Genomic DNA, 11,885 nt, shown 5'->3' on the forward strand with positions numbered 1-11,885 from the left:
CCGAGGTTCAAATCCCAGGCCTCTGATTTTTCAAAGTTATGTGCGTATTATAAATTAATCATCACTTGCTAAACGGTGAAGGAAAACATCGTGAGGAAACCTGCATACCTGAGAGATTTATAAAAAAAAACTCAAAAGTATGTGAAGTCTACCAATACGCACTTGGCCAGCTCGGTGGACTATGGCCTAATCCTTCTTATTATGAGAGGAGACCCGTGCCCAGCAGTGGGACAGTAATGGGTTGCTGATGATGATGATGATGAGTTTTACTTAAGAATTGTCGTAAATAAATATTACCTAATTTACAAGGAGTTACTTAACGGTTGATTGATCAAATTTTAAACACAGTAAGCAATTCCTACATTGTAGATAGCAATTAATAACAGTAACAGATTACAACAATTAATCTGTCCAGTGTAACATTTTTTCATAATAATATAAGTTGTGCGGTATAATCGCTACATTGCGTATGCACACGACTATAAATAAAACTTTCGCGGCGCAAGCGCGTTAAATCGAATCCGACGATGGTTCGAACTCGTCCGCGTGCACCTGCGACAATTTTTATAGTATAAATTTGCATTAATTCATTTAGTCCTGTTTTCATCGCAGCGCCATATAAATGGGTTAGCCGGTAAGTGGTGGGTTCTAGCCGGTGGGGCGACGCTGATCAAGTTAATTGACGGTCCACCGTTACCCCCTTCCCGCCCTAATAGTCGAGATAGTCCCCGCGGCCCCAGACACTCATCTAATAGCCAAGCTTCAAGGAATGTTACCTAAATGGCTGAAATAATCATTAAGCCTTCTGAAAGCGTATGTTAAATCGCTTAGGACGTTAATGTCAGCTTATGCGATAAATGTTTAACTTCATAGACTTATTCAAATGAATACAGACGACAAATCAATTATCTGTTTTCTAGTAATTTTACTTCCAATGCTTCTAAGTAAAGTTTTTGCATAATTCATGAATTGATTCTTTGTGCTACCAAGCTATGTAACGTGCATTTGAAAAATATGCAATAATTTATTTGCAAGTACCTAAGTCTTCATAACAATATTGAATTACATAATTAAGTACTGCTCATTTATCGGTGTACTTAAGTGGACAAACGGTCCTGCACGCTTTATCAATGCCACTGTCGACTGGTTTTCGAAACATCTTGCGAATGTCTACATTTTCTAGTTATACCTACTAGGTATTTGAGAGTGGACTTACTAGCTTTATTTCACTTGTATGTTTTACATTCAGTAATGTACTTATCTCAAGTAAAATACAGGATATTACTGTTACCAGACCAGTCATTGGTTAAATTTCGGATTATAAATTTGAAAATATAGCATTATTACATTTATATTACGTAACAAGATATTTTAATTAGTACAGAAATTTGTTTACATAATATTGACTTAAGGCCGTTAATATCACACGTGGTGCACAACAACAAAAGGCACTTAAGATTCTAATTGAACGTTAGATATTAGTGAAAGGATCCGGGCTAACCGACTGTTTTCACTTCCCCTATTATTTGTTTCCCACAATTAATATGTGTAAGACATGGTCGTACTGTTAACTAGAACTTTCTTGACACATTGCCTCAGATAACAATTAACTACTTCACAAGATTTTTAAGAATATGTAGAAAAGGTTATTTATGTCTTTGTTGAAGCAAGTTTTGTAGAGAACATGAATACTTTGAAACATTGCCATTTTAGTTTTTACAGCTTTATTTCCAAAAATAATTTTTACTTACCACCTTATTATAAAATTATAGTCAAAGTAATAAAATATAGTATCCGGAAGCGATAAAATAAAGTATATTTATAATAGAAATAAGTATAAACCTGTATCATAATTTTATTTACAACGTCGATACAAAAGATTTCAACGCGCGTTCTGAGCAGTGTCAACGTCAAACTTAAAGCCACTGAAAAAACTTTCTCCTGTGTTTAGAAACATGTGTAGAATAAAAACCGCGAAGGTTTTTATATCCAGCTTTATACAAAAAACCGTAACAGTTCCTTAAGTAAAAAATCGTGTCGGAGACTCGCAACGCAGCCGCCTTCGCCTAACGTGTACTGCTTACAGTACGTAGGTATTCACAATGAATAATGTAGGATTAAGGTACTGGAAGTGACAGTGCATATTGATAAGGAAGATGTAATCGAATTACGATATATCTTATCTATTTTAAAACGTGTTCTTATAGTGACAACTTACCTTCTATTTATGAAAAATTATACTCGTAAATTGTTACGTACATTTCATATTATATTATTCGGTATATTGGACATGGAAAAGGAATATTAGTAGACCTAGTAGTAACTCCAAGAAATTGGACAAGCCCGAATTAATAAAAATAAAAATGGACAAGGCAGTTATATCTAGACTTATAGATACCTATAGGTAACTAAGATACGAATAATGAAAATGGAAGCCTTTGCATTTGTCACATATGAAAATTCGTTTATTTTTAGATTTTATCCAAGAATAATGAGTGAAAACTGAGAACTATACGCAAATTAAGCGGTTTAAGTTTTAGGTATGAAAAGTATACTTAACGCTTACTTTTAAATAAATATCGGCATTTATAGTGTAAAAACCAAGATTTGCTGGTATTAAAATTCATCGTTTGGATATTTGCTATGTTGAGGATCAAACCTCTGCAATGTAGACGTGATGGTCGTGGTGAATACGAAACTGATCATCATTATAATTTTATGATAAATTATTTAACTTTAATAAAATATGTTTTCTAGAAAATCTATATCTTGGTTGGATAAGGTTTGGGAGGGACTCATCGGTTGAGTTGTTCACGATGGATTCACCATATGGCGCTACACATGCGCCGGCCGCCGCTCGTGCCCTCCAAAATTGCAGGTTACTTTAATTGCTCTCATTGAATTAAAGTGGGGGCTATCTATCGCACTGTTTAATTTCAAACACGTCATTAAACTAATTGTCACTACAACTCTCACGAACTTTATAGCGTGTGAATTAGCCGATTCTAATCTGTAATCGTTTAGATTGCGAACAATAAAATAGATATAGATTTTTAGTATTTGATACACACATTTCAGAAACACATAAGTTATATATACGTATATAGGAATGTTTATACAAATTCTTATTATAAAGAGTATTAAAATTGAAAACTACCATCAAATATAGAGAAATCTATACAATTATATAAGTACATAAAATAACGGCTTCAATATACAGGTATACCTATAGAATTTCAAATATCATTAAGGCAGGTAGAGTATGATTCTGTTTCACACTGTATCATTGCTCTAGGCTATATTGATTGTTCGTAAGGGAGATGGAAAATAGCTACTATAAGGTGATAATAAGTGGTTTTCTTATTGAAAAATAAAATACGGGCTTTTTACAGAGTGTATGATGAAAAGTGTAAAAGAATCTTGAATACTTAAATTTCTTTTATGGGTACAATAAAGCATATTATTATTATTATTATACTTTGCTCAGATTTTAACGCTTTCTCATAAACTTAATAAATTCGTGCCACAAAAAATCAAGCTCTGAGCCCAAATTCTCTACCACAAATATAAATATTCGTTCATAATCTGATATAAATAAGTAATTAGTAGAAATTCTTGGTATATTTATTCCTTCCTTCGTTGTTTCATATTTTATTATATCTGAAGATTTTACTTAACAGATATAATTATTAACTAGGTGTGAATAATTACTAAAATGCATTATTTTTTTTGGGTATATATTGATATAAAGAAATATGCTGTAGCAATAGGCGTCCACTTTCTATATTGGTAACAATACATTAATTTGCAGCATTTCACATTTCACATCATCCCCTAAATGAAACGAGATGAATAACGAGCACATGCAATAAATTAACAAGGCTGGCAGTCGTGATGAGAGGCTCATCGAATCTGACGAGAGCGACGCCGCCCCGTTTTAATTGTTACACATTGTTTTAGATTGAGCCAATATGTCGGAGGCGTTGGGCCGTTATCTGATGAAATATGTCCGTTATGATTGGCAAACAAACAGTATGGCGCCGCCATATGTCGCGGCACGTGCGCTAGCGCATCGCGCGCGCTGCTCACTCAGGGATGAAACTATAGACCACAGGACAACTTATGCAGCCTTAATAAAGCAAATGATGATAATGAATAATAAGCAAGTAATGATAATAATAATATTGTTTGTAAATTAATTATTCTTACCTCAATGACTTGGTGACAGATGGGCATCGGGTCTGTAGCTATACTCACTCACCAAAAAAATCTTAAAATGACAAACTTCCTTATTAACAAAGATGTCAAAGTAGGTGACTTAATATCACAACCGCTATTATTAACGAATTGTAATATTGGTAAAATAATTATATACTTACTATAATTTTATTTCCTTTTTGCAGTGCACCCTATCGGTATCGGTTCTAGCAATTTAAACTTATGTCTAACATTGTGTTTATGTCAAATATTCTAAAGTAAGTAATCCATGTCTTGAAATTTTACAAGATCTTCCTTTAGAGAAAATCGATTATTTTCAGTTTTATTTGAAACATTAAATTTTCACTGTCCTTTGTGAGAATTGTAAAGTCTATGGCGAGAGAAGCCGGCGCGGGCGCGCTACCCATCCGTCAGCGTAATCGCTTGTTAATCATTTTTCGGTTGATGGGGTTCATTGTGCTGTCCTCCACGGATTATAATATTATTTACGGCATATCAACTGTGCAAAATTTTCCAAATTTGCGGTTACACTCACATGTTGCATATTTATATTAACAGTATATAACAAAGGGGAATTGGAAATTAAACATATTGGTATTCGTGGGTGGAGTATTTTTTGACTGCTTACGGTTTTAAATCCGATATATTTTTATTTCGTGAATAGTTTGATATTTTAAATACGACGGTAATATCTATGTACGTTTACGACTTCGCTATATTCTCAGCTTTTTAGATAAATTTGGAATATTGGTTTTCAATGGGTTATTAAAGAAAATAGGTACCTACTTAATAATAAGTAAATTTAAATAATGGTTGCATTGTCACATTTTACATCTAATACCCATAAGTAAGTATGATAAGACGTAATATGCAGTATTTACCTGTGTAAGATATGGTTAATACTAGTTAACAGTAGCCATGAGTGGCCCGTCATAGGCCAATAGTCCACCATGTACAGTTTCGCAGTGGAAAGTAAACCTCATCTAACTATTCCTCGCTGTATTGTTTGGATAATTAATCCATCAGACCTTGGGTGATTGATCTTATTTTACTGAGTAGTCACTCGAAAGTCTTTTCCTCATCGTAAGTCAAGTTCGAGAGATAACCAGCCTATTGCCGGCCTGTTTTCATTAGAGCCAAGTCAATCGATTTAATTATTGATGTACCAAATAGTATGTTTGTGTAAGCTCAGCCGTACGCAAATAGATAATAGACACATAAATAAAACAGTGTTGAAGTGTTGTGCGTCAACAGTCGATGAGCCCGTATCGTTCGACCGCGGCTGCGACCCTTCCATTGACATTGAACTCGACGCTCTGAGCTGGAGTCGCGAGGGGAAAATTGAAACATAGGGAAACATTTATTCTATTTTACTTAATATTATAGTAGCAGACGAGCATGCAGTCCATCTGATGGTACCTAAGTGACTACTGCTACCAGAGACATCTGTAATCTACCTCACATATGATTAGATTCCTACCCGAGGTCGACCACAGATGAGCCGTTACCCCTGAAGACTAAGCTGGAATGCCTCGAAAAACTATGCCACCCTTACGACACCTTTCAAACCACAACAGCAGCGTTTAAAACTGCTCTTATTAGGCAGATACAGGTGTGGCGGTTGTGCCGCAGGAGTCGAACCACTGGGTGTTCTACCGCCTTTAAAACATGATAGGTAAGCGTTACCTTTATCCTTTCTACTTCTTTATTTTTAGGTATTAAGCTGTCAACTCAACCATTTGGTTTTTATCAAGCAACAACAACAAATTTCTTAAAATTTCTTTCATCTAAGAAAAGATTTTTATTATTCTCTAAATTTTAATTATTTTTCCTAATGAAACAGCACTCGATAAAATCCCTATTTAGTTGTTTATTTTTCATATTTATTATTGCATGTGTCGCACATGGTAGCACGTCCCCTAGCGTGCGGTGCTGCGGTAGTGGCGCGCCCGCATGTGGCGGTGATTTGCATGCGCCTGCGCACGGATAACGCCGCTGATAACTTTTTATTCCTCCATCATTGGGGTCATAAAAAACGTAAGATTTCGAAGACACTAATAAAGTGATCAAACAAAATAAAAATATATGTATATAAGGATATTTATGTATAAAAGAACTCGTAACAAAATAATTGACGAACATTGTCAGAAGAACTATGTATTGAATTATTTTATTTATGTAGACCTAAACCTATGTACTTATCTGTACTTAGCACACCCTTAGGCAGATTTAGGTGTCTTATATTACCTATAACCTTATATTTTATATAGCTATAGTATCTATAACGGAGTAATCGTCAAAAGCAGTATTTAGGCCCCTATTAAATTCCCGAAGTCATTTCCCATAGAATTCATCATTAAAGTTAGTTATTAGGTGGGTTATTAAAACAAATACTGGTATATTGTTTTTGTATATACACTAGTAATTAAGGCCTTTTTATATTTTAAGATTTAATCCAACAGTTCTCAAGTTTTCATACTTACTTTTGTTCTTTTATATTATTGTTCCCATTCCCATACATTTATCAATTGCTGAAAACTAATTTAGGGAGGATATCCAATAAACTAAAGATAACATTGCAAATGGGCCTGTTCACACAATTAAAATACGCGTTATCTTTATCTTCTACTATCCATATTCGATTAAAATAGAATAGGGTCAATATTTTGTGTACTAAATGAGTTTTGCGAGAAAGGAAGTAATTTGTCTTTTATATCTCGAATTGGTTCGCAACTATAACAAATCCTTCGCTAGAGTGCTATAGATACTTAAAACAAATAAATTGTAGGTATCCATTATTGGAGGATGATATTAATTGCGCAGGCGCACCTGGGCCGCGCAGGTGAGGCTTTCGTTTTGGGGTCAACGGTGGTTTTGACATCAGAAATGCGTCGTAGGACTGTGGGAAGTGACCCGGCGCGTCGCGTCGCCCCAACTTAATTATTGCCGGCATTCCGTGCGCCGATTCACGCAGTTTAAACTTTTTTGTTTTATAGTTCTGTGCAGGTCGTCCGAGCTAATCTGATTATCTTGATAAATAGACCATATTTATGCTAAGGTCAACTGTCAAGTTGATAATTGAATAGATTAGTTTATTGCTAAAAATATTGTAGGCTAATCAATAAAGATTTAGAATCGCGAACTCGTAATAATGAATGCATCGATCTTGATACTGCAGTATAGAGCATGCATAGAATTACGTACGTTCTTGATAAGATAGGTAGGTAGGTACAGTAAATTTCACTTTGTACTTACTTAGATATTGATACAAATAAATCGCGATTGTAAGACCTTTATTATTAAAAAAACAACTTGTTTATTGTTGTTAATCCAATTGTAAATTGTATTTAAAAAATACTTTTGTCAGTATGTATTCACTAAACTTCCAAAAAAGCTTTATTATAGAAGTACAAAACGCCTCAGCTTATCTATGAAGTGACAAATCAGCAGCAGTGCTTGATGCAGCAGCTTAGTAATTGAAACTTGTTGGGGGTACGACTTAGTCCCGAATCCCAGGCACCTCTGAGCTTTAAAGTTATGATTACATAAGTTACATAACATAATACGTAAGTATATTAATACTTCGTATTTATATCTCAAATTATATTAATTGCTATAACCCTCTCACTCTGATCTGATTGACAAACGTCCTTATACTTGTGTGTGTCCGAAATATTTTTAATATAGGTAAGTAACGAGAGCACAGTAGTCCAGTAACTTTTATGTAACTTATTAAAGGTTTTGATTGTGACTTGAATATAAAGGTAAAAATAAAACACCTCTCAACACTTTTCTCCTTTATTTAGAATGAAATAGTAGGTATGTATCACATATCTGTAAGAATTTGTCAATAAGCACGCCAAGCATTCTCTTCCTTGAAACAATGATGTTACCAATAGAACTTTACAGTAGGTTACATACGAGTCGACAGTAAGCGGTGTCCAGATAACAGTGCTCTACAATATACAGTGGCTATAGCGTCCAGTAGGCTTTAACTGGGAAAGAGTATGTTTTGTGAATTTTACTAAACGAGACGCAAAGCACTTGTTTCATTTAGCATTACAATATGAACAGCGTATAAGATAGCTAAGAGTTGCACCTCATGAAATCGCACGAAACTGAACGTGAACTCCCCTCCTGAAGTACTGCCTCAGTTGGCATTACACGTGACACAATGGTCATTGCCTTCAGGTCTGATATGAGCTCGATTCGATCCTTGGTCATGCAAATATCTAAAATACGAAATATTTTGAACCGGAAGGTTTTTACACTTGATTTTCGTGTTACAGGCACCTACAACACAGTACCTATATCCTTATTTATTATGAACCTGTTATCGATCCGTGTGATACAATGAGGTACAATCCTTATAAATCGAGCATAAACTTAGTCTAATATTCAATGCAAAATAAACAATTAAACAATGCTTATGAATGGTGTCAAATAAAACTACCCTTGCTTTAGATTGTAACATTAAAACAGTTTATAGGCTTTATTTAAATTTTAAGTTTAATAGTATATATGATTATATATAATCGTATATTCCTAGTTACTCATTGATTCCTATACTGTGATGTCATTGTTAATAAATATTTCTGGACTTGATCTTTAATTTTATAATAATTTCACTTTTAAAATACTACATTTATTATTATAATAATATAAGTTATGTGATGTTTTTGTTGTAAATACTTTAATGCAAGACGCGGAATGTAATCGTATACAAAAAAATATATTGTGGTGATACATTGGAGAGGAACTTGGTGTGCATTTACAAAAAAATTAATACGTAATCAAGATCGTACATAATAGAAAAACACTAGTAAGAAAACGAAGTTACCCTGCCCTTTAAATGTAGATGTCTATTTCTATACCTCAATTAAATGCGAAAAAATACTATATATAACATGTCTGACAAGTAATGGAAATTTTAACATATGAAGGTGCGTCGTCAAAGCATCGGGAATAGGTTTTTACAAGAAAAGTTTATTGAACAAAAACCGGGCCTACATTTTGAAATGTTATTCATTAGCTAGCTCTAGTTATGGCAAAATCTAAAAAGGCCAAAACTTTATTCTCTGACTCGATAGGGAAACGCGTAAATGTTGATAAACTAGCCTAGCAATATGGAAGATATCGTATACGATTTTGCCGCAAACGTTATTCCAAAAAGTTTTCCTGTGAGAATCAGGTCTAAGAATTGTGCAAGGTGCAAATAGTTTACATTTTCTACTGACTCAAATCATTCCCGATCCATTGACAACGGTATTTTATAATAAAAGTCATGTAAACATTTTAATGAACACACTAGATCGAATAAAAAAGAAAAACAAATAAAAATGGTAACTGAAGTCAACTAACCTAGGCACAACGAAAGTAAAAATTGAGCGGAATTAAACAATAAAACGTAAAACTACAAAAAAAAAATCAATCGATCTTACAAATAGAGAAAAATCTATGTCTCGGTTTTGTCGTTTGTATTTTCGTTCGTAACTGTTTGGGGTTTAATTAGTAAATTACTTTAAATAAAGTATTTAGGGACTTATTATAATACCATTCGCAGTCAATGGTTCATTCTTATACCATAGACGAAATAAATAGACTCCATACATATTTTTCATATTTTATCTGTGAACAAGTGAACTGACCACATTGGCATGCAAAGTGTACAATGTTTTCATAAATATTATAAATTTATTATGGCTTGAATTAGGAGTCTATCTTTTCGTGGTGCATCATAGAGTAACCATATTTCCCGTGTTAATTTTCTATGGTTTGCTTATTGCCCAGTAACTTCCGTGAATATTTAATTACGGGACAAGCGAAATTTCTTAATAAAGTAACAAATATGTATTTAACCCCACAATAAAAAAAGTGGAAGTAATTACAAAAAAATCACTGACGAACAAGGATAGATAGATACCTGAAGATGTTAATATACAAGCGAAATACTAACAGTTAAATACATATAACTCAAATATAATCACGTTATTAAAATCTGTGTCAATCCAATTTAAATTATCTTTAGAATTACACTTATGGGCACCTCAAAATCAAAATCATCATATCATCGTACCTCACGATTCAGTGACAGAAAAATCAACTTTAGTCAAATAACACATTTACTTTTATTGCAAACGTATTTTAAATTGGTTTCGCCATAGATTAGTAAAGATACTTCGCCGCCTTGAAATTGAATGAAGCCACAAACGGCTTATTTTAGTAAGTTCTTTTTTTGAATTCTTGACAAATAAAAACATTTTTAGAGAAAATTTACGAATAAATAACTAATACTGCGTAATTTACGTAATAAATAAATAATTATTTCAAATATTTTAGGGACATTGTAGCACGGAGATGTGGTAAAACTTTTTTACGCAACTATTTCAATTCTCAAAACTGGGTACATTTTCTTGTTAGGAGTGAGTAATCTTTACTAATCTATGGGTTTCACATAAACTACACCTTAATTATTCAATTAGACTTCATATAAGACATTACCAGATAATATTTGAGATTTGAAAACTGATCCATAGGAGTGTGCAACTTTTTAGTACAAAAATATATACAATAAGGCATGTTATTGCAAAGAGAGTTGAGGTGCAGTGGAAATATTAATATATTATGTTTATAGCTAAGACGTGTGTTCTATTAAATATGTACGTGTGATTACACATAAACAGGTACTATTACGATAGTGTTATACATACATTATACGTAAGGCTGTTTCATGGCAGACCGACGGTAAATACGGAAACCAGTTACACTTTATTAAGATTTTTCATTACATTTTTCAAAATTTGGGTCGCAACGTTTTTATAAGAGGGACGCGAAGCCTCAAAAAATTATTTTAATTTCTAAAGATTCCTTACTAAGACTTTAAGGAATTAATTAGTTATGAATTTAACTGATATCATATTATTACGAAAATCAATAAATGTAAAATGGATTTGATAATAATAAAATATAGAACTGGTGAATAGGGGGTCGTAAAAGATTTTCTCATAATATGAGATCACTGCATAAATAAGTTTCAAAACACTGTTCTAACGGCATAAACGTATTTCATTTACTATCTATATGATATATATGATATCCACTGAAAATCTGCCACAAAACAGCATGAAAATTTACAAAACATTTAAAATCCGTTTTTATTTCATAAGTCAAAATAACATTTTGGTCATTTTTCGGAATATCGATAATATTATCATAGTAGGTTCAAATCGGCGAGAGTTCAAAAAGTCGAATAGAATACAGATAAATGTAGCAAATTGATAAAATATGTGATGTAACGAGTTTAAAACATCGATCTATATAAATGCATCCTGCCAGTAACTTTATAGCGTTTTATATTATAAGTATATATTTTTAATTAACAGCTCTAAAACGATATTCAGATATGAGATATAGTTATTTAATATCACTTACATACAGTGCACCATTACTAAATGCCAAAAGGTGTATTGACAGTGAGTATAAATTAAATTCAAATGTGACTACATGAAAAAAAGTTTGTTGGCTATGCGCGCATAGCTAAAAGTGCAATATTTTTGCCACAAAAGTTTAATCGTGCATTGAAATCAGGGATTTATTTTGAGAGGGAAAAATAGCAGTAATATGATTAGGAAAAAATAAAAGTTGAACATATTATGTGTCAAGAATAG

This window comes from Epargyreus clarus, unplaced genomic scaffold (assembly GCF_041222505.1).
Source record: "Epargyreus clarus isolate Ecla_fem2 unplaced genomic scaffold, WU_Ecla_fem_2.2 ptg000015l, whole genome shotgun sequence".
Lineage (NCBI taxonomy): Eukaryota > Metazoa > Arthropoda > Insecta > Lepidoptera > Hesperiidae > Epargyreus > Epargyreus clarus.